Source organism: Malaclemys terrapin, chromosome 9, assembly GCF_027887155.1.
Source record: "Malaclemys terrapin pileata isolate rMalTer1 chromosome 9, rMalTer1.hap1, whole genome shotgun sequence".
NCBI lineage: Eukaryota > Metazoa > Chordata > Testudines > Emydidae > Malaclemys > Malaclemys terrapin.
The window spans coordinates 93,585,570-93,611,658 of NC_071513.1; positions in this window are offsets into that span (position 1 = coordinate 93,585,570).

Here is a 26,089-nt window from a genome sequence, read left to right on the forward strand (position 1 = left end):
TCTGTAAAACATCCTCTTTTTTTTTCTATATTCGAGAAAACTTTTTTGATTTGTAACCTTTTTGAAAAAATAAATGTAATTGACCCAAAGCAGGTTATTTCAATGCTATAATATTTAGCAGAGTGTAATGCAGAAAGTTTTTCCATTTCCTCTCCCTGTTTTTATTTATAGGGTCATTTTATGACATTTTACAAATTTGGAATAGCTGAAAAAAATACTGTGGTTATTTTTCCAACCTTCCATTGATAATACCCACCACTTCCCACCTCACTTCAAATAATACTATTCACGAGTGACATGAAAAATGTTTTACTGCCTCCTGAAATGCATACTGGCCACTGCTGGAGATAGGATATTGGATTAGTAAGATAGTTGCTCTGATCCACTATAGCAATTCTTATGTCCTAAATTCTTTGTGGTCAATGCAGAACATAAAAAAACAAAACAAAACAAAACCCTCATGGAACAAAAAATGATTTGATCACATCCTTGTTGAGTCAGGTTGATAAAGGACATGGAGAAGCATCTCTAGGTTTCCTTTGATGTGATCAGTATGCTCCTTATTCATTGCTAATATCAATGCTTATGTACAGCAAGAAGGTGGCAAGCTTTACAGTTCAGTAAACAGATTATTAGGAAATGGTTGGCCTTAGCCTGAGGATCAATAAGGACTGAAGAACAGGAGTACTTGTGGCACCTTAGAGACTAACAAATTTATTAGTCTCTAAGGTGCCACAAGTACTCCTGTTCTTCTTTTTGCGGATACAGACTAACACGGCTGTTACTCTGAAATAAGGACTGAGGATACGATTTGGTCACTGATTCCATGACTTTAACAGATCTCAGTGACTTCTTCGGTTTCAGCTTCAACCCCGGACAGTAGGCCTCAGGCTGTTGCCCCCAGATTGGGTGACCAGCTAGCAAGTGTGAAAAATCAGGTTAGCGGGTCAGGTGTAATAGGCACCTATATAAGACAAAGCCCCAAATATCAGGACTGTCCCTATGAAATCGGGGCATCTGGTCACCCTAGCCCCAGGCGGTGGGGCTCAGGCTTCAGCCATGCATGATGGGGCACCAGCTTCAGCCCCATCAAGACCCCACCCTGATTTTGTACATTTTTCCACTGACAGTTCTGTGAATTTTGCTTAATTTTACGTGACAAAATCGTATTCATAATAAATGCCACTAAGAGGATTTTTCTGTCACTGGTTGTTTTTTTGCTTGTTTCACAGGCACTTTCCCTCTTTGTTAATCTTAATGAGCCAAATTCATCCCGGGCAGGGCTGGCCTTACCATGAGGCGAACTGAGGCGGCCGCCTCAGGTGCCAGACTGGGGGGGGGAAGGGCCATTAGGACCCAGTGTGTAGAAAATTGTGTCTGCTGCTGGTGCATATGTATTCTCTCTGCTCTAGATGCACAGAGATGGTGGAGTGCTGTGCTGGAGGAAGGAGGGCACAACAGTCATAACAGGCAGGCAGGAGAAAAGGTGAGAGGGAATAACAGAAAGCAGCAGGAGCTGCAGGGAGAGAGAAGAGGAGGAGCCTCTTATGTACCTCACTAGCACCCCCAGGAGCCTGGACTGATTAACACCAGCTTCTCAGGGAGCTTCCGGTTTCCTGCTGCTTCCTTGAACCCACTTGAGGAGAACAGGCAGTCAACTGAAGTAGTAGGAGCCAGTTAGGCCCTTAAGACGCTGATATCTTCCCTCACTCAGGCCCTGCTACCAACCTGCTTGTTTCTCCCCTTCAATTGAGTGTTGAGAGCCACTATAGCTGGCACAGAACAGCAGTCATGAGTGAAAGAAGAAAATGCCCCTCTGGGGCAGCATTCAGAAAAAGAAAGAAAGCAAAGGAAGCTTTTCTATCTAAGCAGGAAGGAGCTCTCCGGAGATACATAGACACAAATGTTCATGGTGAGCCTTCCGGCCCCAGTGAGGATGTGAGTGATGAGGAGATGCCTGATCTTCCAGTTAGTCAGAGTGCAGGTGACCTGGCAGCTACTGCAGCATCCATATCTCCATCTCAAATGGATGTAACCCTGCACATTCCTGAAGAAAAGTGCATCAGAGATCAGAAAAGTAGATCAGAGAAGAATGTGGTGGAGGCGCAAGAAACAGCTGCTGCTGAGTTTAGTTCCCTAAGTCTAGATGATCCAGGACTGTGGACCCACTTGAGCAGTAGCCTGAGGGATTTCCTTGTACTGCATGGGCCACAGCAAGTGAAAAACTTCATGTTCCCCAAAGACAATGAAAATAGAAGTTTCCATCCAACACATTACTGGCGTGAAATCCCCAATGATGACAAAGTGGAGAGGCCATGGCTTATGTACTCAAAAACCCAGAATGCTGCATACTGTTTTTGTTGCAAACTCTTCCAGTCTAATGTTTCAGCCACATTGGGTCCTACAGGAACAAAGGACTGGAAAAATCTGGCTAGACATCTCGCATGCTGTGAGAAGGCAGCAAATCACCAGAGAGCATTCCATAGGTGGAAAGAGCTTGAGATGAGACTAAGGTTAAAGGCCACCATAGATGATCAGCATCAAGAGAAGATTGCATCAGAGTCTCTTTACTGGCAAAATGTTCTGAAAAGGCTCATTGCCATTATGAGAATTCTTGCTACCCAAAACCTAGTATTGCGTGGCACTTCAGATCAGCTGTATGTGCCAAACAATGAAAACTTCCTTAAAATTGTGGAGCTGATGGCTGAGTTTGATGCTGTACTCCAGGAGCATCTAAGAGTCACCACCCAAGAAATGTACACACACCACTACCTTGGAAAAACAATTCAAAATGAGATCATACAGTTACTGGCAACAAAAGTCAAACAGACGATTGTGGCAGATCTGAAGTCAGCAAGATATTACTCTGTTATTCTGGACGGCACACCTGACATCAGCCATACGGAACAAATGACTTTAATGGTGCATTTTGTAACAACAACAGAACCTAGTGAAAATGTCCCTGCAATGGTGACTGTCAGAGAGCATTTTCTAGAATTTATTGACATTGATGATACTATAGGCGCTGGTATGACAAATGTGCTTCTTAAAAAGCTGGAAGATACGGGAATTGCAATAGCTGACATGAGAGGTCAGGGCTACGATAATGGTGCCAACATGAGAGAAAAGAACAGAGTAGTGCAGACACGGATCCGAGAGTTAAACCCTCGAGCTTTTTTTGTCCCATGCAGTTCTCATTCATTGAACTTGGTGGTCAGTGATGCAGCATCAGCTTCTAGTGAGGCTGCTGAATTTTTTAATGTAATTCAAAGCATCTGTGTATTTTTCTCTGCATCAACTCATCGATGGCAAATTTTGAAGCAACATCTGGGAACATCCTCTCTGACACTGAAACCACTGAGTGCCACATGATGGAAAAGTCGAGTGAAGGCGATAAAGCCTATCAAACACCAAAATCAGGAAGATAGATGATGCCATGGTTGCCATTATGGAGGATAATTCTATGACAGGAACTGTTCGAGGGAGAACAGTGGCAGAGGGAAATGGAATCTCCAGAAACATACATAATGTCAAATTTCTGTGTGGCTTAGTGTTGTGGCATGACATACTGTTTGAAATAAATCTTGTAAGCAGGAGACTCCAAGGTGTTGACCTTGATATTTCTGGAGCAATGGAACAACTGGACAAAGCAAAGTCATACCTACAGTCTTACTGGTCAGATAAGGGATTTCAAAACGTTCTGAAGAGTGCACAGAAGTTGGCAGAGGAACTTCACACTAAAGCTATTTTCCCACCCATTCAAGAATACAAGAGTCACCGAAGAAGATGACATTTTGATTATGAGGCACGGGATAATCCCATAAGAGACCCCAAACATCAATTCAAAGTTGAATTCTTTAACCAGGTGCTAGATTGTGCAATACAGTCAGTTGAAGAATGTTTCATGCAGCTCAAGGAACACAGCAGTATATTTGGGATGTTGTATGATATTCCAAAACTCCTCACTATACCTGAAGAAGACCTACACCAGCAATGGAGGGCACTAGAGACAGTGTTGACACATGATGGCATGTGCAATATCGATGCGAGTGATTTAGGTGATGAACTGAAAGCCCTTTCAAGATACATTTCAGCAGGATCAACTCCAAAGGCTGTCCTGGAATATATGTGCACAAATAATATGACCGTCCTCTTTCCAAATGCTTTTGTTGCTCTGTGCATACTTCTAACACTTCCTGTGACAGTTGCCAGTGGAGAATGCAGCTTCTCCAAGCTGAAGTTAATAAAAACACATCTACGCTCCACAATGACACAAGAGGTGGGTCAGCCTTGCATCAAGGCACTCACCTGGGAAGTGGGGGACCCTGGTTTAGGTTCCTGCTCTGAATTGAGCAGAGGACTTATATCTGGATCTCCCATATCCCAGCTAAGTGCCCTAACCACTTGTCCAGTCTGCGGTGAGGATGGCCCAGTAGTGGGAAACCTGCGGCCTGCGGGCCGCCAAACAGTTTGTTTACATTTTCACGGCTGCCCGCAGCTCCCAGTGGCTGCGGTTTGCTGTTCCCGGCCAATGAAAGCTGCGGGAAGCAGCGCAGGTGACCTGACAGTTCCCATTTCACCTGACAGAGTAGGTGGTGTCTGTGCCTGTGGAAATAACGGGGCAACAGGAAGAGTCCATTTAACCTGACCCAGATGAAGAATGCACAGTGCAGTAGGCACCGAGAGAGAAATGGCAGAAGTGCATCCCAGTATGGGGAGGAGGAGCTGGTGAAGACCTCAGGAGATGGAATAAGTCTGTGGTTTTTGATATTCAAATATATGGCTCTAAGACAGCTATCACTGCCATTATGAATTTCTATTCTATATAAAATTAAAGTGCTTTTGGCACAGACTCCCTGTGTGGGCAGATCAATATGATTAATGCTTTCACCCCAGGGCCTAGTTCAATGCATTATGCATAACACCACTCCTATTATGCTGCCCAGGCTGAATGGGTAAGCAGCTCAATGAAAAACTGATGCAAGGACTGGTATATGCCCCAGTCTGCAGGGGGCACCAATAGGAGTGTGAACAAACAAAGAAGAACCAGCTGCTTGGTAAGCAAAGGAGAAGAGGCCGAAGGTTTGAGACCTGAACTTTTTTTAGTTAACTCACAAAATGACTTACTGGAGTTACACTATGCGCTATCTCATCAACATTCAGAGCCACTGCCAAGACTTGTCATCAGCATGAAGGAGATAAAAAAACCCACAGAAACATAAGGCCAGGCAATAAAAGGAAAGCAGTGAGGTGAAAAAAAATCTTTCTCACTGGAGAATCCTGTACTGGAACCACAACTAATCAAGCAACTAGTATATGGCAAAGTCTGCAAAATCATTAGTAGCTGCACACATATTGGTAGTTCTGCATATTTGACATCTGCATGTTTATTTTTATTTACTATTATTGTAGTGCCCAGAGACCACAACTGAGCGCAGTAGGTTTCTGGTGTACTAGGTGCTGTACAAACATATATGGGAAAACAGCACCTGCTTCAAAGAGCTTATGGTCCAGATAGACAAGAGGGACACAGAATGAGACATAGACAAGCACAAAGCAGGTGAACAGTAGTTTTGGGACTAGAACTGGGGTTTTCTCACCGCCCGTGAAGGACCCTGTCCACTTGACCACACTGTCTTATATAAAAGTTGCAAGATCTGGGCTTGTTCATGTAGTGTGGACATGCACCACTGCAGTAATTACTGCGGTGACTGTAATTTGACCTAATATAGGTTGACTTATATTTCTAGTGCAGACATACCCTGAGTGACCCCCACATCTAGACAAGCCCAGAGACAGAAATATACTCCTTGTGGCTAGAAGGCCTGGTCCTGCACTAGTGATGTGAATATGTGCTTTATTGTTGACTTAATTGAGCGCAGCCTGAAGCCTACCAAAGGCAATTGTAGGATCTTTTATACTGAGAATATTTACTGACCCTTATGCAAGTGTTAGGAAGAGCTAGAGCAGTGGTCCCCAAACTGTGCCCCCACCCCCGACGGGTGTGGAGGAATGTTTTGGGCGGGGGTGCAGTGGGGCCCAGGCTCGCCACCAGTCCTGCTCTGCCCCCAGCTGTGCTGGCTCTGACCACAGGTCCACTCCCGGCTCCACCAGCCAGCCGCACCCCCAGCTTTTGCCCCCGGTTGTGGCTGTGGCCTGGCCTCAGCCTCAACCCCCTTACCCCTGTCTGTGTTCCCCGCTCCCGACCACGGCTCTGGGGGGAGGGGTGCTGACAGGCGTAAAGGGGGGATCATGACATGGAAAGTTTGGAGACCACTGAGCTACAAGGAGAGATGATAATGATGATATGATCACTACAGCTGTGTATATGAGAATGTCATTGCAATGATATAGTATAACTGCATCTGAGGGATGGGTCAAACTAGATTTTCAAAGCTCTACAACATTTGTGCACTTGCAAACACTAATGTGCCTATATAAAACAGGACAAATTAGGTATTCAGATACTATGGTGGTGCTGTAAGAACACGGATGGATGAGGGACATGTTTCCATTTTCATGCACAAATGTGAATTACACGAGCAAGCGCCTGTTTGTACATGAGCAGCACAGCCTAGTGGAACGAACATGGAACTGAGGAGTCATGAACAGCTACATTTTAATTCTAGCTTTTCCTCTGTCCTACTGTGTGACCTTGGGCAAGTCACTAGGCCAACATTTTGGTGGTCTAGATAATACTTAGTCCTGACTTGAGTGCAGAGGACTGGACTAGATGACCTCTCAAGGTCCCTTCCAGTTCTATGATTCTATGATTTTCTCATAATGTCAGGTACCTAAAGCCATAGTTGAACCACTATTTTGGGTGTGTACAAAAGTGAGGCTTTTTTTGGATCTCAGACTCCAGGTGAGTACCCTAACCACAGGGCTAAAGGTTATAAGGGGGAAGGGGCAGCACCACCACCACTTTCTCCCCGTCCTCAGGCCGTTTTGCAAATAGCCAAAATTATTCATGGCCAATTTGTGAACTGGGTCAACCAAAACTGCATATTTTGTCGAATAAAAACTATTCACTGGAAAATTTTGTCCAGCTGTACTTATGACCTTGCTCTCCTCCATACCAGTGAAAATAGCCAGGTGTACAGACAGACAAACAGATTGCATGCAAGCTTTGGGTGGAATTATGCCAGAATCAATTTCAGGCACAATGCTTCCCTGCCCTCTCAACCCCCGTCCCCACAATGTAGGCCTGAGCCTTTAAAGACACAATCCAATCCAATCCAATCAATGTGTTCTGAAGCTGCATGTTGTAGTTGCGTTTTGCATGGCTGGGACACGCTATAGAATCTCTTACATGTAAATATGTCAATAGGCATTGTCCATACCGGAGAAGATCAGGATATTTGTGATCTTGATAGAACTGGCAAAGGTTCAACAGTTTAATGTGCCCAGTGAGAATAAGTGAACGACAATGGGACTGTATATAACTGAGATGCAGCTCGGCATTTTATGTGTACGTATATGCATGTGTAGCTTTTTTTATTCCTTGGCATATTGTACGCCATCGGCTGATATTTTTCTGTTTACATCAGTGTATGATGTTTCTCCTGTGGGTCTTGTATACAATTTGACAGATGCATACACGACATGATCTGAATTAAGCATATTGGAATTATTTTGGTGTGGGGTAGGCATTGGTGCAGACAAAAGCGCTTCAGATATGGTGATTTCCTTACTTTTCAAGCGATACAACATAGGCTAACCCTAACTGTGATCAAATGTATTTGTATTTTAGAGATGTAATATTAATGACAAGCAATATGACTGCATCTGAAAATTTGTGCCTATCTGCAGAGAATTGTTTAGTCTATATACAAATAACACTATAGTAACTGCATGGAAAAATAATACAAGAAAAACTGGGTGTCTATCATCCTCAGTAGAGAGAAACTTTCCTTAGTGGTTTCAGCAAGAGGACTGGAAATAAGGATTTTTTGAGTTCTAATCCTGACTCTGACATGTCTCTGCCCTGTGCCGGATGCATGTCATTTAAATACTCTGTCTTGGATTCTCCATCTTTAAAGTACCAGAATATTGTTGTCTTTTGCTGAATATGTGATATTTTCCTTGTAAATATTAGTTTGAATTTTCAAAATAACTTACTTTGAGAGTGTTTTCATTTCCTTTGTGTTTGCTTGCTGCACATATTATACTGGATGAGTTTGCTGGCAGGAAATTTCACAGAAGCAGCAAATTTTAAATGGTTATTAGAAAATATTCATGGAGGGTGAATTTTAAATTGGTATATACAAGTATTCACACATGAAACTTGCTTCTAAGAGTCACGCTCTTCCAATAAGAGACCAGAAATTTACAGTGCAACCTAGGTGGCTAATCCAAACTAACCATAACTCAGATTTTAAATGCTGGCCATAAATTGTTTGTCAATGACCAAGAATTATTTGCAGAAATTATTTGGGGACTAATGAACAAAGCTGTGAAAATTGTAACTGTTGACCATTGTTTGAAGATAATTTGTGAGCAAAATAAAAAGCAAATTGTATCCAATTAATTATTCACTGCAAATTATTCACCCATCTCTAATAGCTACCTACTGAACCTCACTGAGGCTTAATTAGATTTTGTGTATAAACCTCTATATAAGTGCTAAAGCATTATTATTAGTTTCACATTAGAGTGACAATGAATATGCTATTTTTTATAACTTCAGTTCCACTAGTCAGCTGGGCATAAGGAACACTAAATTTTCTTTGAAAAATGTAACTGCTTTTTGGTATACAGTAACAGAGTGGCTCTGTGCAAACAAAACAAATGCATAAATTCACTTGTGGATGGCTGTAGAAGCTATTTCATTTATAGTTATTGGCATACGATCATCTAAATCATTGGGAGTTGTGAAAAATCTCGTCTAATTCTCAAAAAGAAAAAAAATCTTATCTTTTCTATCTGCAAGTTCATATATCTTTAGGGATGAGCCTCGTAAATCCCAGACATATTTTCTGAAAGCTCAGCTCACTTTTAGTTTGACTGCTGCTTGTAAAACTGCCGTGATGACATCTTGAGCAGGAAGACTCCAGTTTTAGGTAGGCTTTACTCAAATGAGTAATCCTTACTCGGTCCCATTGATGTCATGAAGGACTACTCACATAGTCTAAGGATTACTCACATGAGCAAGGGTTGCTGGGTCAGGTTCTATCTCAGTTTCTTGCAGCTCAAGAACATGACATGACTGGAAGACAGGAGAACTAAGTTTTGTTCTTGCTTCTGCATCAGATTTCCTGTGCCCCTGCTCAAGTCCCCCGTTCAACAAGCATGTGCTTAAATTCCTTTACTGAATTGGGGGTTCACTCTCTCCATGCTTCAGTTTCCTCATCTGCAAAATGGGGGTGATAATGCTCACTGGGGTGTTGTGGGTCTAAATTAAGGCTAAGATTTAGTCCCGGGTATTTTTAGTAAAAGTCATAGACAGGTCACGGGCAATAAACAAAAATCCATGGCCCGTGACCTGTCCATAACTTTTACTATAGGTAACCCTGACTGAGGCCTGGTCTACACTTGGCGGGGGATAGATCTAAGTTACGCAACTTCAGCTACGTGAATGAAGTCAACGTACTTAGATCTACTTACCTTGGTGTCTTCACTGTGGTAAGTCGATGGCTGATGTTCTCCCATCAACTCCGCCTGCGCCTCTTGCTCCGGTGGAGTACCAGAATCGACGGGAGAGTGCTCGGCGATTGATTTATCGTGTCTAGACTAGACGCGATAAATTGACCCCAGCTGGATCGATCTCTGCCCATCGATCCAGCGGATAATGTAGACAAGCCCTAAATCTAAGTTGTCCTGAGGCTGTCGGGTGCAGCTGCTCTGGGGAGCCCTGAGGCACTGCTGCTGCTGGGGGTGGGAGGGGGATGCAGCCCAGGGCATTGGGGCCAGCCATGGCGGCTGCTGATCCTGTGGACCCCGGAGCCAGCTGCACTGGCAGCTGCTCTAGCCTCAGGGCCAACTGCCTGGGGCTGCCCGACAGCAGCGAGTCCCAAGCCCCCCAGCAGCCACCACGTGCTCGGGTGTCCCTGGGGTCAACTGCACTGGCCACTGCAGCTGCGGAAGTCATGGAGATCCTGGAAAGTCACAGAATCCGTGACAGACTTGCAGCCTTAGTCTAAATCAATGTTTGTAAAGTGCTTGGAGATCCTCGGATGCTAGAAGCCATAGAAAGGCAAACTGTTGTGTTACTGATCAAATTCTAACTGTTATTTTGCTGGAAGCGTTGCCCCTTTGGCTCAGGCGGTTACCCTGGGAGGAGTGTTTTGGTTAGAAGGAGAAGTGGTAGGAAGCAAGTATATTCTTTGGTATAATCCTGTTTATTTGCAAAGAATTTATGCAAAGTCTTGTTTCTCTGAACACAGCAGAAACTAACAGCTGGCAATGTCCTTACTCACTATTTCCAAGTCTGCCGCTCCTGTCAAACCTGTTCCCCAAGGATCTCTGTCTCCGCTACCTCTTAGGGCCATGCTCATGACTGCTTCTCTCACTGTCGGCTGGCTTCCTCTCTTTACTGCAAACACACAGAGGTTGCCAACTGTTGTCGAACCCCTGCTGTTGTTTCCAGATATCTCACCCCATAAAAGAGTTTAATTGGGCCTTCCATTGAGCCTGAAAGAAAGTTGCACAGCGCACCATTCAGCTTTAACCAAGTCTGTAATTATCTATAGATCAAAGACCTGCTTGTTGGCTTCTTCCACCATCATAGATGTGATTGCTAATTGTGTTCAAAATAAAACAGAGAGAAAACATCCTGGCCAATGTATATAGCTGATGTTAAATACACTTCTATTTTATATTACATCATTTCTCTAGAAATTATGGGTCAGATCCTCAGCTGATGTGAACTGAACAATAACATAATAAATATTAATAGTAATAATTAACGACACCTCCTATATAGCACTTTTTATCAGTTTATCTCAAAAGACTTCACAGAGGAGATCAAACCTATGCCAGCTTAAACCAAGGTACTTTATGTCCCTCATCAGTTGTAAAACAAGAATTCTCATATTATGAGAGGAATAGCAAACAGTAGTGTGATTGTAATATGACTGACTCACAAGACATAAACATAAAAACAACCAAATAACGACTCATAAGATATGACAAAGAGAAGATACCATTCCAATTCCACCTATTTAAAAAATTATCTCAAAGACAAAAATTCGTGAATTTTCTTGAGCATTTTCCTTTTGGTTCTTCTATTTTTCCTCTTCCATTCAGAAAAACCTTGGTGCTTAGATGTTTCCTTATATTTCTTTTCTCTGTACACAATATGTTTTGTAAAATCCCTGAACATTAAAATATTTGCACATAATTAAACAATTTAGTCGGAGCCAAACCAAATAATACACCCAATGCTGTTTGCATTTATTTTTTCTTCTTCCTAGATTTTTCTTTGTTAGGCTAACTTCTGCAGCAGCTAGGTATGTAGCCTCAAGACAGTATCAATATATGTTAAGATAATCCTTTTTCTCAAAGTGAGATAATTGCACCTTTAGAATTAGCAAAGCTTTATCAAATTGCCTTTTCCCCCCTCTAGACATGCTTCGTCTAAGCACTCCATATTAACTCAGCTTTAGGTTTTCTACTAGTTCATCTTTAGTCCTATAAGAATATAATGGATATAGAGCTGCTTCAAATGAAAAATGTAAACCATTTTTTTTTCAACTCACAATGATTTTTTTCCTCAGCTGAATGTTTTCGTGAAGAGCTTTCCCCTTTTTGAAGTTTTCTGGGTTTTCATCAAACCTAAAACCCTCAAAATATTGATTCATTGTGTTGTTTTCCCTCCCTTTTGCCGTCATTCCTTTCTGTCACTTAGTGCACTCGAATGAATGATGTCCAGGGCGTTTTAACCATTTTTTCTTTTTTTTTATATTTTTATTTTTGTCACTCCATAACTCTTCCAAACTGCCTCCAGCTTTTGAAAAGTTACAGCTCAGCAAAAGGAAAAATGTAAAAGAGGGGGGGGAAGTACGTGTGTGTGTGTTTGTGCGTAGGACTGACCATCATTCATTTTATTGCATTGGAAGAGGGGGGTAGTAGAAACCCCCGCCAAAATTCAAAACATTTGAATTTTTTCCCAAAAAAATTGGGGCGGAGGGGAGAGCACAAAAGAAATCCTTTTGAACTTTGCAAAATGGAAAGAAATATTTTTTACACAATTGTTTTTCCATTTTTTCAATCAGCTCTAATTGGACCTGACCTTGCATTTGTTGTAAATCCAAAACCTACCACTGAAGTCAACAGGAGTTTTGCGTCTCCAAGGCTTGAAGAACTGAGTCAACTGATATGTAGAACAGCAGGCATTATGCAATATATGGCCATAACAGAAATATTGGACTAAAGCTTCAACTGGTATAAATCAGTGTAGTTCCAGTGAGGTCAATGAAGATAACCTGATTCACACCAACAGAGAATCTGTCCCGTTCACGCTTAGTGGGCCAAGTCATCCAACACTGACGCACGTGAGTATCCCCATTGAAATAAATGGCAATTCTCATCTGAGTAAGGTTTGCTCCTATTGGTGAAGCTTGTGGGATTTTACCTTCGGCTAGATTGAACACATGACAACAAGAACCAATAGGTCTGTTGCAGAACTGATCTGCTCCTTCACTGCACCCTTGGGAGCGTCACTGATTTCGATGGGAGCAATTTTGAGCCTTGCTTCAAGATTTTGAACTTTCATCAAAACATTCAATTTTTTTGACTTAAATGGCACAGGGCTATGTGATCCTTAGATCACATTAGCGTTACCAAGCTAATGTTTTGGCGCTCAGTGTTTTAATTTATGTGTACATAGGGGATTTACTGAGCGCAACCCAATTAATTTCTAAAGATGTTACATTTAAGGAAAATAGCCGATATTAATGTAGATAGTCTGAAAGAAGAAACTCATTGGGCCAGATTCATCCATGGTGTAACTCCACTGACTTCAGTTATTCCAAAGATCAACTTGTCCCACATTTTATAGACCTATGTCTTTGATCAAAAATTCCGATCTTCAAGTTGCTGCAGAAGCTTAAACCATGATTTTCAAAGTAGTTTCATCCAATTAACAAGCACTTAGGGCATTAAAGGGACGTGCATTAGGGATAATTGCAGTGCATCTGTTTCACAGAACTGTAACAATATTACTACTGTAGCAAAAACAGAGTTGGTATGGAACAGTTTAAATTTGGTGATGCAGCTTTTAATGGAGTTTGACCATAGAGTATTAAAACAGCATCAAACAAAGTCATTGGCTCTCTAGCCAGCCCAGTGCAGTCTAATATTCCTCTGGAAGAGAGGTGGCTGGAAAATGGCTTTTCCACTCTAGGAAAGAGTCTTATATGTTGGAAAAAAAATTCCTATCCTGAATCAGGGTAAAAAAATTGAAATCTCAGAAATGCTTGTGAAACTACAAAACTGAAAAAAAAAAAATGATTCAGGTCAATAGAAGCATTTTGTTTCAATAATTTCAAAATGTTTCAATCATTTTTATTATAATTTGATCAAATTTAAAATTGAAAAGTTGTTTCAAACTGGGATACCAGAAGTTTTCATTTAGAAAGTGTCTCCTCACTGATACAGTCTCACACTCCTCGGGTTTCTCATCCCAGGCCCAATCTCCTTGCCCAGCCATTCCTAGTTCTCCCACCAAACTCCTTGTCTCCAGTCTCTTTGCCCAGCAAGATTCAATTCCCCACCCACGTTCCTCATCTAATCTGTTTGCCCCCCCACATCTTGGCCTCTAGTCACTCCCATTGCCCATGTTCTCCACCTCAACTGGCTCCCAGTTCCAGTCTCCCACCCTGGGGTTCTTATCCAATCTTAGTGTTTCTTCAGGCTCTTTGTTTGTCTCTTTGCCCAGCCAATCCTAATACTCTCCCACGGCTGGCTGGCTCCTGATCAGGTCTCTCTCCCCTCCCCCGCCACTTCCTGCACCACTGGTTCTTAGTACCAATCTCCTTGTCTAGCCACTCCCAGTGTCCCCACCACCACAGCTGCTCATCTGATCTCATCTATTGGTTCCTAGTCTCCTTTCCCATTTCCCTTCCCGCCTACTAGTCCCAGTTTCTCCCCAGCTCCCAGACTCCTTGCCTAGCTCACCCCAGTCTCCATCCCCAGCTCCTGTTCTTTCCCAGCCAATCCCAGGCTACTTCCTAACCCAGCTCCGTCCCACTTTCTGTCTCCCTCCCCTGCCAATCTCCAGTCCCAGTCTCCCCATCTACTCCATGCTCTTTTCCCCAATCTGTCTCCCCACATACATTCCTCCTAGGTCCAGCACATGTCCCCTCTGCTTTCAATCAGGCAATGTTCTCTGTCATGCTGACTGGACCAAGTGGAGGGTTTGAGGGGTGTGAATGAGAGCAAATGCAAGATAATCTCTCTGGCCTCAGTTCAAGTTCCTGGACCAAAGCACAGCCCAAAGGTTCCAACCACAGGGGAAGTCCTACTCAGCACTGCATGGGAGCATGCCACGTGCAGATAAAATCTTCAGGGAATGTAACTGCTAAAAATCTAAGGAGTCTCTCCTGAGCATGTCTGAACTGCAGTTTTTCAAAGGCTTATAACGAACAAATTTAAGCCGATTTTCATGGGGATGGCAAAAGGTACATTCCCGATATAAAGCCCACCACCCTGTTAAATGTCAAGACCTGGCCCAACAAGTATGGGGGCACTAGAAAGAAACAGTCACCAGAATTTGTTAACATAGACAAAATAATGTATTTCCCCCTGGCTTTGTTCTCAGAAATGGCTGAAATTTTCCAAAAAAGAATTCAGCTTGAGACAGATGCCTTGCATGGAAAATTTCAAATGGTAAACCTTGACCAAGTTATAAGCAATTAAAAGCAGTGTCAGGCAGCTTTAATAATCAGCGGTACTACCAGTGCATATATAAAATAATAGGTGGTGCTATTATTAGTGAAGTTGTGGACATGTAGATATGAAATGAAGATATAAAGGCTGTTGAGGGGAAATTCCAGTGGGAACCTTGGTAGCCATGTGGTTCATGTGAACCACAAACCTCGAAGAATATACAGCTTTAAAAAAAATTAAATAATGGATCCTTTAAGATTCCTAGCCTCAATATGATATAAATGCTGAAGATTCACAGGGTGATAATAAAATTCTAATCATTAAGGGCCAGACCCTGAAACCCTTATTCAAACTGTTCAGCTACTCAAAGGCATAGTCCCATTGAAGCTGAGGAGACAACTCACAGAAGTAGGTGTTAAGTAGCATGAGAAAGGGATTAACAGTGAAACCTAAATGGATGCCACTGAAGATCTGTTGATAAGGCAAAGATAACTTGTAATACATGAGCCTCAGTGATGATGCTAAATGATTGTCAAAGTGAATGAACACAGTATATTACCTTTTCCATATAACTAGTAATACGCACAGTATCTTTAAAGAACAAGGACACTTTTTCTAATATCTGTAATTAATGAGGTTTTTTCCATGTAGCTTCTTGAACTGTGAGTCTCATCACCCTGTGAAAGAGGTCTATGAACAGACTGAACATGACAAGATTAGGCTCACTTGAATGGCTTGGCAGTCTCTTGCTGAATCACTGACAGCTTTGCTTTTGTACCCATTGTAAACTGGCTACGGAATTATGGGGTATACAAAAGACTTATTGTCTGAGAGGATTTTGAGCCTGTCGTTATGTGCAAATCAATGACACATTGGTCAACATGAGTCTATCATATAGTTTACCATGCTGGGCAATCCCTGAGCATTCCCGTCACGGTCAGTGCTATTTGGAAAACATAGCACACCTAGCTCATGAATTTAGACACAGGCTGGGATGCAGGAGACACATTATCAACATATAGTAAATGGGTAAAATATTATAAAAATATAGTCTAAAGAAACACCAAGTCCCCAAGAGGCCCCACACTCAATATTGCACTGCTAGTCTGTCACCAATTTTCTCAAAAAAACTACCTTAATAAAAATGGGGGGATGCTCAGGGCTGGAAAAGAAGCAGCACACTACTTTTGCATCCTTACTCTTCCTGTAGAACAGTGGTTCTCAAACCCCCTTGTGACAATAAAAATTACTACACGATCCCAGGAGGGGGGACCGAAGACCGAGCCCCTCCCCCCCATGCCCAGGGCGGCGGGGGAGGGCGGAAGCTGAAGCCCAAGGGGGCTTGTAACCTTAGCCCTGGGTGGTGGAGCTTGGGTTGAGACTTGCTGGGGCCCAGGCCCAACATCAGCGTTGGGCCCCACTTTGGGGTCCCGACCCACAGCTTGAAAACCCCTGCTGTAGAAGAAAGACAAGGATTTCTTTGGTGCCTGCATCTGCAATCAGCCTTGCTAAAGAGAAATGGAAAGGATAAATTGTATAAAGTGGTGGTTAGCTGCTATCTTTCTGAGGTTGTATTTCAGCACCAGACTCCTAATGCAAGAGAAGATGAGAGAAAAGTGGAGGAGACAGAGATGTACAATTAACAAGTTTTATGGTTTTCCACCTAAGGGATGCCAAATGTCTCCCTTAAAGAGCTAGACTTGAAGGAAATTCTGAGAGCTAACTTTCCTTTGTCTTATCCTATAGCCTGTGGAATCACTCCTTAGCTTGGCTAAGTTCCTGGAATCTAAAAAATCACTTGCACAGACAATTTCTGTCAAGGACATGCTTAATCAGCTGCACTCAGATAGGAGGCATCAGCAGTGTTCTCCTGGGCTTTGTAGTGAATCTTCATGTAGACAAGCAACACATTCCACTAGCTGCTTAAAAGTGTCTATTCTGTTTGAAGCAAACTCCACGGACTCCAACCTATATTCGGAGTTACTTTGATAAATGCACTGCTTAAATATTCTCAGCACAGAAAAGTTTTTAAAGCTCTGGTGAACCACCTCCTCCAAGCATGTGAGAACTCAATGTCATTTGCCTTTTCCTTCATGTACCTAAGCTTTAAAAATAAAAGAAAAAAGCCCGTTCGACTCAAAGAAGGGTCTCATTTTGATCCCTTTTATGTTGTCTCCCTTAAACATGGCTGTTAGTTATATGATAACGTATTGTAAATCTGAGAGAGAGTCTCCTTTTTCCCCCTCAGTGGCATGATGCTTTGAAGCACTGGAATCTTATCATTTTCATTTTTAATGCACTTCCATTTACCTCTAGTAGCTTAATATTGCCTGCTTTGCAAGATTCCCAGGAAGACATGCTGCATCTGTTTTTGCTACTTGTCATCTTCCCCATTGGCTTTAAGTTTAACTTTGATTTAAGAAGGACTGTGCTCTCCCATGGGATGAAGTACCTGTAGTTTTTGTTAATGTCTTCTATTGATTGTCCATTCTTTGGTTTTATTGTATTTTGTGTCTACTGTTGAACTTTTCCTTGAAAATGAAGAACTAGAATATAAGCAGTAGAGAACAACTCTGTTAGCCTAACAACCTTATACAATGGTTATCCTTATACAAAGGTGAACATGTTCACAGAGCTATCTGAGATAGTGGCTTCTTTTTATTTCCTCTAGCGTGCACTTAGAATAGGAAATATATCTCTGAATGGTAATTGTGGATAAATATTGACTTTTTAATGGCACGATGGGCCTTTTTCAGACTCTAATTTCCATTATTCCATTAGAGTTTAATTTTGGGTTTGGATGATTTCAGCTGGTTTAATTTGGTACTGATCTACCTAGTAGTGCTATCAGCTTATTACTAGTGCATCAATCACTATGGTATTCAGATGACAACAATAAAAATTAACAGTTCTGTTGTCCTCTGAGGCCAGCATCTCTGATCCATCCCCAGTGGATTCTATTAGTCTGCAGGAAGAGACATCTAGAGAAGGATGAAAACGTATTGGTCAGTATGTCACTGGTTTTGTTGAGGAGACAGCTTATGGAAAAGGTTTCTTGCATTGTGCTCTAAGAGGCAGGACATGAACAAGGAACTTCCAAGGCCAGGCCATTGAATGAGGATCAGGGAATTGAACTAGATCCAGTAATAACTGGAAAGCCAGAGCACTGCATGGAAACCAATATGATATGCTTTCACCTATTGTTGAATAGATATAGACCACTTTGTGATGGACCAGCTGCACTTTGCATGTAGCATCCATGATCAGTTCAGTAGCTTGGTATTTGTAGAAATCTGGCCCACAAATAAGAATCACCATAACAGGGTCCAAGAGGATTGGGACTTCTTGTCAAATGGAGCTGGGGAAAAATATTTCTCACTAATGGTACAACCCGAGTGTCCACGTGAAGTTCTGAGTATAGTAGCATTCCCACACCGTGCACATCCCACTTGGATGAACACCATTGATAGAGGGAGTGGTCATGATTTTTCCTAGATCTTTTAAATGCTCCCTCCCTCCACCCCGTCCCACAGTGTCCCCTCTGTTTTATTTGGTTTAATTCTGTTTTTTATCCAGGTGCTTATTTTTTCCAGACACTTGGGTAGCTGAAAGCACTGTCTACTCCAGTTGAAGAAGATACATCCAGCTGCATGCCCTGTTGACCCTTGAGTGCACAGTGCCTCACTGTGTCCATAGTGGCTTGTCATAGATCTTTAAAAAAGAGCAGGAAAAAGATTGATCCTTCAAGGAAGACAGAGCAGTGAGAAAGAGCAGCTCCAATTTCAGCTTTGAGATATGTTTGAGACTGAGTAACAGGTACAGCTATATCTCTGCAGTTCTGTTGACCCCTCCTAAACTGGGCAGATGGGCTAAGAACGCTTCATTGTCCCTACGTAAAAGGATAAATGGACACAAGTCAGATATTAGGAATGGCAATATACAAAAACCTATAGGAGAACACTTCAACCTCCCTGACCACACAATAGCAGATGTAAAGGTAGCCATCCTACAGCAAAAAAACTTCAGGACCAGACTTCAAAGAGAAACGGCTGAGGTTCAGTTCATTTGCAAATTTGACACCATCAGCTCAGGACTAAACAAAGACAGTGAATGGCTAGCCAACTACAAAAGCAGTTTCTCCTCCCTTGGTGTTCACACCTCAACTGCTAGAAGAGGGCCTCATCCCAGGGTCGCCCAGAGGATTCAGGGAGCCTGGGGCAAAGCGGGGGAGCAGACATATTCACCGGGCAGTGCTCCAAGTCTGCGGCTGCGGTGGCAGGTCCTTCAGTCGCTCCGCATCTTCGGCAGCACTGAAGGACCCACCACCGAAATGCTGCTGAAGACCCGGACCACCGCCAGGTGAGGAAAGGGATTCTTGGCCAGGGCTCGTGGGGCCCCTGCAGGGCCCAGGGCAAATTGCCCCACTTGCCCTCCCCTCTGGGTGGCCCTGCCTCATCCTCCCTGATTGAACTAACCTCGTTATCTCTAAACTGATTCTTGCCTGCATATTTATACCTGCCTCTGGAAATTTCCATTACATGCATCTGATGAAGTGGGTATTCACCCATGAAAGCTTATGCTCCAATACATCTGTTAGTCTATAAGGTGCCACAGGTCTCTTTGTTGTTCATTGTCAACTGTGTCAAAAGCATCTGATAGCTCTAAAGAAGAATCAGCATGCTCTCCCTATGCAGACAATTTAGCTACACCTATTTACACCAGCCTATGTTTGGGTATCTTTGTTTATTATGTATATTTTATTATCTCATGCAGCATGTTTGGAGTTTATGACAGTGACTGTGTTCTGACTCTAGGAGGGCTCAGGTTTTTGCTTTCAGTGATCTTTCCAAATTCTCTAGAAGAATCTGCCTTTCTGATTCACAGCTGCAAAGTGATGCTCAGATAACTTGCCACCAGAGCAGTAGTGCAAGTAGAGTGGTACTCTCCAGTATGTAGTACCAGCAAGAGATTTTTAGCAGGTACCAGTTACTGGAAAAACTTGGGGATAGCCCTTCCCCCCTTCAAAAAAGAGGGGGGGGGGCTGCTCTCTGCTCCTCAAAGGAGCAGAATGCAGCTAGGGAGGGCATTCATTCTTTATCTGGCTTTAACAAGACAATACATATGCTAACAAAAAGGCTTTGTTTAAGTTTGTTAGCATATGTATTGTGCTGTTAAGTTGGTCAGGAGTCCTCAAGCGGGGAGGGGTGGATAGCAGGTGTTTAAACAGTATTTTTTATTCTGTTTCTCCCCATTGGTCTGAATTATCCATGACATCCATAGTGCATCACATCAAGTCCAAATCAGTAGAGGCATGCCTCTGCTTGTACTGACCAGAGGATGTTTGTATTCTGATGTCAGCCCAGTTCTGCAGCCTGACAGGAATCAGGTGTAGTCCCCAGTGTACACAGAATTCTTTGCAGCCAAACTAGTCTAATATGCATTTTGTTAAGTGGAACTGGAATAGCAAAACAAAGAAATCAAATGCCTCATTTTGCAGCTTTGTGGGTGAGAGAACTATAAGTGAAGATTATAATGCCGGACATCGACAGCCTTAAACCAGCTGCCTCAGGAATCTGCCAAGAACTTTGCTGAAAATATGTTCCTCATCTTAGCAATAGAGCTAAGACTTATCACACATCTGCCCACCTTTATTTGAATGAAGCGCCTTCTGATCTGACAGCTCAGGCATTGTCAGTTTCATCCAGAACAATTTACACACTTGGAACCTAATCCTGTAAACCCTTAATCATTTGACCAATCTCACTGAAGACAATAGGGCTATTTGCATGTGTATGGACCACTTTTGTGGTAAGAGTTTCAGGAGTCTGTTCTGTTCCTATAAAGGAAGTTGAATCTCCCATTGAAATGCAACGTTTGGGTACAATACCATAATGCAGTTTAGGATACAGTTCTACTTAAAATGTGTCTTTTAATAAGTCACACATATGCTGAAATGGCTCCTCACCCAACTCCCATATTCCATATAAACAGACTGAAATACTACATATTTGGGAGGAAAGTGAGTAGTTAAACATGTTGATGTTTGTATATACAAACACCCTTTTCATCACTGTACTGGAAAATATAGCTGAACTTAATTTTCTATGGAATTTGGAGAAAGTTTAACAGCCCCAATTGTTTTCTGTGTTAATCGGTATCTACCTGAAAAAACTACATGCTTTTAAGAGAAAAGAATCAGTCCACACTTACTAAAAAAAAAAATTCCTTCCAACTGGTATTCAGAAGAGTGCCACAAGACACATACAGAACTTCATGAGCAGAGGGTGGAGAGGATACCCTCCCACAGTATGACCAGCAAATAAATAAATAATAAAGAGGCAGAGGTTCACAGATTTGCAAACTTAAAAAACCTGTGTTATGCTTTAAACCACCTCAGAACATACCAGGTTTATTAATATTAAAAAATTATCTGCAAAGGAACACTGAAGCCCATTAACCTGAATGTTTGCCAGCCAGTATGCCCTCACTGACTAAAGGTTCAGTCACACCTGAACAACTAAAAATTAACCTTGCCATTTTAGGATAAACAGAGTCATGTCACTGGCTCCATCTCTGTTGTTACATAACAGATAAAACTCCAGTGGGGCATGATGCTGGCAATTAGGGTCTCAGGTACATGGTGTGATTTTTTTCAGAATCTCTTTTGGGAATAGTCATGTAGGTGAAATAGCTGGTATTTATGATTATGTTACTTCTATGCATGTATATTCATCTTGGTATCTGAAGTTATGAATATTATCTATGTTTACTATGTTTGCTCCTGTGGTAACAATCACAAGGTATTTAGCCAGCACATGAAGGGACAAGTCAAGTTGAATGGCCAATTAAGGAACACTTAGCTCACAATAGACCCTGGAAAACGCCTGTCTACACTTAATGGACTTTTTGTGAACATTCTAACTAGAATATGGGTGGGGGAGATGGATATGTAACTTGCCCATGTGACTCCAAACACCATCTTTCACAGTAAGAATGGATTTCCCTTTACTTGGAACTTGGCAGAAGCTAAAAGGCCCTGGCCTGGAAACATCTCTTTTCCTCTTTCCTGCTCCAGCCTCTGGACTATGACCATATACTAATGGGAGCATTCTAACCAAGGGACTGAGGACTTTAAGGTAATCTGGAGCCTTCATATTTCCTTCATCCTTTGCAGAAGGACTTATGAGTTGGATAAGGTACAGAGACTGTTCTAGCCTCATTGATTGCTGATTTCTTCCTTGCAATGGACAAAGATCTCAAATGTCGGCTGACTTTCTCACATGAGTCAGCAGCCTGTGGTATAAGCAACATAGCCCTTGCTTGAATGGTTTTGTTCTTTCCTCTCCAAACGTCGAAGCCTGTTCCCATTGAACTCAATAGCAAAACTCCTTTTGATTTCAATGGGAACAGGATTTGACAGGTTTAACAGATGCAGTTGTAAAATTTTAGATAGGTAAGGGGAGTGTTGGAGGGGACAGGGAGAACGTGGGAGTCCTGGGCTGGGGGCGGGACAGGGAGTAGTCACATGGAGGGTCACATGGGGGGAGGGTCACATGTCCTCCCTAGTGTCCCTCCCATGAGTGCAGTACCGGCAAGAAATGATTTCTACTTGCACCACTGCACCAGAGGGAATCCAAAAAGTCTCCACCACCTTCCTTTTCTGCTCTCCTATTATTTAAATCAATTTTGTACAGTTTATCAGGTCGTTGTGAATATAGCAATCCAGCAGTATTCAAGATTCAGAATTTTCACTGGTTTGTCAGATAGCCTTCTGGCTGACTGCAAGCACATAGAAGAATCCCTCAGGGGTCCCTGGAGTCCAGTTCTCTTGCACATACATATATATTTCCTCTGCGTACTGTATTTTGCAACAGTGAGCTCAGTTGTTAACCTTATGCTACTGGTAGCCAGGTATATTTATCAGCTGGTTGTGACTTATTCAGTACTAAGCTGTTTCAAGTCCAGTAAAGCACCTACCAATGTTTGATGCCTGCTAACGTCTGATGCTTCTCTCAAATAAAATGGAATTTATTTTCTTTAGCCTGCAGGGCTTTTTCCATTTGGTGGAAAAATAAGTTGACTTTTCCCATCAGCCCATTAACTTCTTGTCATATTTGACCCTGAGCTTCCCCTTTGATACTCTTGTCAGCTCTGTGAGAAGACTTGTTCATCCTTTTATATTAGAAGGTAGCAACAGTCACTCATTAGGGAACAATAATATCAGTTCATCCTTTTTATAAAGTCCCAGCTATGTTGCTGTAGTTCTGTAAAGCAACCAAAAGGTACCCCACACCAGTTTCTGCATAGAGAAAAGACGGCTGCCAGGATACTCATGAAATCAAAATGATTCATCATGCCACACAACTACTGCACATATTATTGTACTGCCATCCTGAGTGGAACTGAATATTTTAAAATTATCTCTGCTTGTAAAGATTTCATGCCTTACCTAATTTTTATACCACCCTATTCAGATGTGAATAGCCATAAACACCCAATCATTTGGGATTAGATATACATTTCCTTTGCCATAATGCTGCCTCTTTGGGGACCTAGATCTGTGCATTTATGATTCACTTTAGTTTGGCTTTTGTAAATGATTCTGTTGAGCATGAAGGGAAGTAAGTACAAATGTGAATTGTTTACTTGCTTTTAGAGCTTTATTGCTCTTTCTAGGGCAGCCATCAGTATTGCCCCTGAGCCCCTCTACACATACGATTTCAATGAGCACACAACAAATTTCAGTTTGAAGTCCTATGTCCTTCCCAGTGATGGAAGCTAATTGGTAGGCAGGATCGGACTTAGGGGCAGGCGACTGCCTGGGATGCCATGATGGGGGAGGGGGGCGGGGGGAAGAGGGGGTGACACTGGGCTTGGGGTGCTGTTTTTGTCATTAGCGACAAAAGGGAAAATAGAATGTTTGAAGTAACATGTTTCAGGTATTCTGTACGTGGATTCATTTTTCACTAACCTCCTAGAATGTTCTGGACCTTTGTAGAATCTGTGCTTCGGTTTGAGAAGGCAAAGGCGAGAAAAGCGACATTTTGAACTAAAGGACAAGGGTTAACATTCTAAGGCTGTCGCCTACTCTAACACTATTTAATAGTGGTCCGCCCATTGTTGGCGCACAGTTACATTTCTTAATGTTAGTACATTTCAGTTATTTTAAAATTAAAAAGTTTCTATAAGCTTAGAGAAAACAATTGATTTGCTTTTATATGGCATGAATAAATACAGACATAGATCCTAGCGTGCAAATTTACCATTTATAATTTATAGACAAGGATAATCATGCATGCAAATCATGCATCAAAGTCATGAAATGGGCTACAAATGCAATAAGAAATAAGATATTCACAAATTTAACAGATTGATGGGGGCGCTGAAGATGCTCCTCATCTAAGGCGCCATTTCGTCTAGGGCTGGCCCTGTGAATAGATCAGCTGCAAATATGCATCTCACATTCAGTGCAATAGTGTGGCTTCATTGTGTCTGTGGATTCTGGCATTATGTAGGGTGTTATTTTAATCAATTAAAATATATGATGGACTTGGGAATTATTTTTAATTATTTCACTTCCTTCCTCTTCATAGATTACTTTGTCTGCATTGACTTTTTGAGAGAGAAACTAGCTGAGTGTACCTTAAAGATTAAGCAAGCAGTTATAAAACACACGAGTTTAAGCAAAATATGTCATTAGCTAATTTAACTATAGCTTTCCTAACCTAATTTATAATAATACAATGCAACAGTCAAATCAAGGTTATAACTGAAATATAATCAATAAATCAATGGTTTAATTTATCTGGCTTGCCAATTACTATAATAAGCAATTAACTCAATTCATAATGACCCTGGTAAGGAAAAGAATTCTCTTAATATTTCAAAGGAAGGGTTGGAGGAGACGCTGTTACCTTGTAGTCATTTAACTAAATGTGTGTTAAAGGCAAAGGCTATTCTTTGCTTTCATTTTAAGGAAATATAGCTTTTAAAATGATTTTCTGGTAACTTCCTCCTTTGGCTTCTCTGTCCTGTTAAGCTTCTCTGTTCACAGAAATCATATCAAACTTTCATCTGTCTAGTTTATTTCCCCTTCACTCTTTAGCTCCACATCTTTATCTTTCTGGCAGTCTTGCACAGATACAAAATGATTTCTAGGATCCCACACTTGTAGCAGCTTTGGAATGACACTCATTTAACCCAAAGGTCTCTTCATGTTAGTGTCTATTTGGGAAACAGTGACACAAAAAGAGAGAACACACGCACACACACAAGATTCAAACATCCTCAACTGGTTCTACAGAAGGATTTTCACACCTTCTTCTCAAATTCTTTAGCTCCCGTGATTGGTCTTAGTTTGGAACTAAGTTGATATTTACTGGTATGTCGATGATAAAATGAACTTAAAGTTTTTTGTATGCAGGGTGGAAGCTTGGTCTCCTCTCCCTCTCAGTTGTAGACTTCAAGCTTATATTAACTGTTAGAGTCCTTCACCTTTCCTTCTTTGGATGGCTGGTTCAGAGAAGAGAGCAAGATACAATTTCAGGTGTTGCCATCAGTGCAAGAGAGATCCCCCACTTCCTTCCACATGGTTACAGTCTTTTGTAGAGATTAGTGTCCCCTTGCTCCATCTCAGGGACCATCCTGATTATCTTCAAAGCACAATTAGGTATTACAGCCTGATAGTAAATGGCCTGGCTTCTTGATCGTGAAGACACATTGAAGATTCCAGGTTAATATGTACATGTCTTGCAACTATTAGCTGATGTTTCTTGAAGACAGGACACAAGAAAGTGCCATATGATAAGGAATGGGTAGAGAAACTTCTGCTTAAGCCCAAGACCTAAATGTTTTACTTATTTAAATAAAAGTAATGACTTGTCAGCTTTGCATGTCAGTCATCCCCACATCCTTGTGACAGTGACTTAATTATGACACTGGGAAAGTAAGTCTAAGAGGTGGGAGCAGAGTCTGGGGCAACTGGATGACTTTACCTAATATTGCCAGGCATCATGATTTTATGATGACTTGGATGTTTTTAATTGTCTCATTAAAACAAATTTTCCCTTATTCAAATGGCCACCATTTCACTATAGTGTCTCTGCATGTGAAAGTGAAGCTGTCCTTAATAAAGTTGGTTATCTCCCATTGTTTTCAGTGAGATTGAAGCCATGCACACAGGCAAAATACTGTGATTCAGGGGACTGGTCAGGACACAGGGACTGTGAGGAGCAGCTCAGACATGGCAAAAGGTGAATGG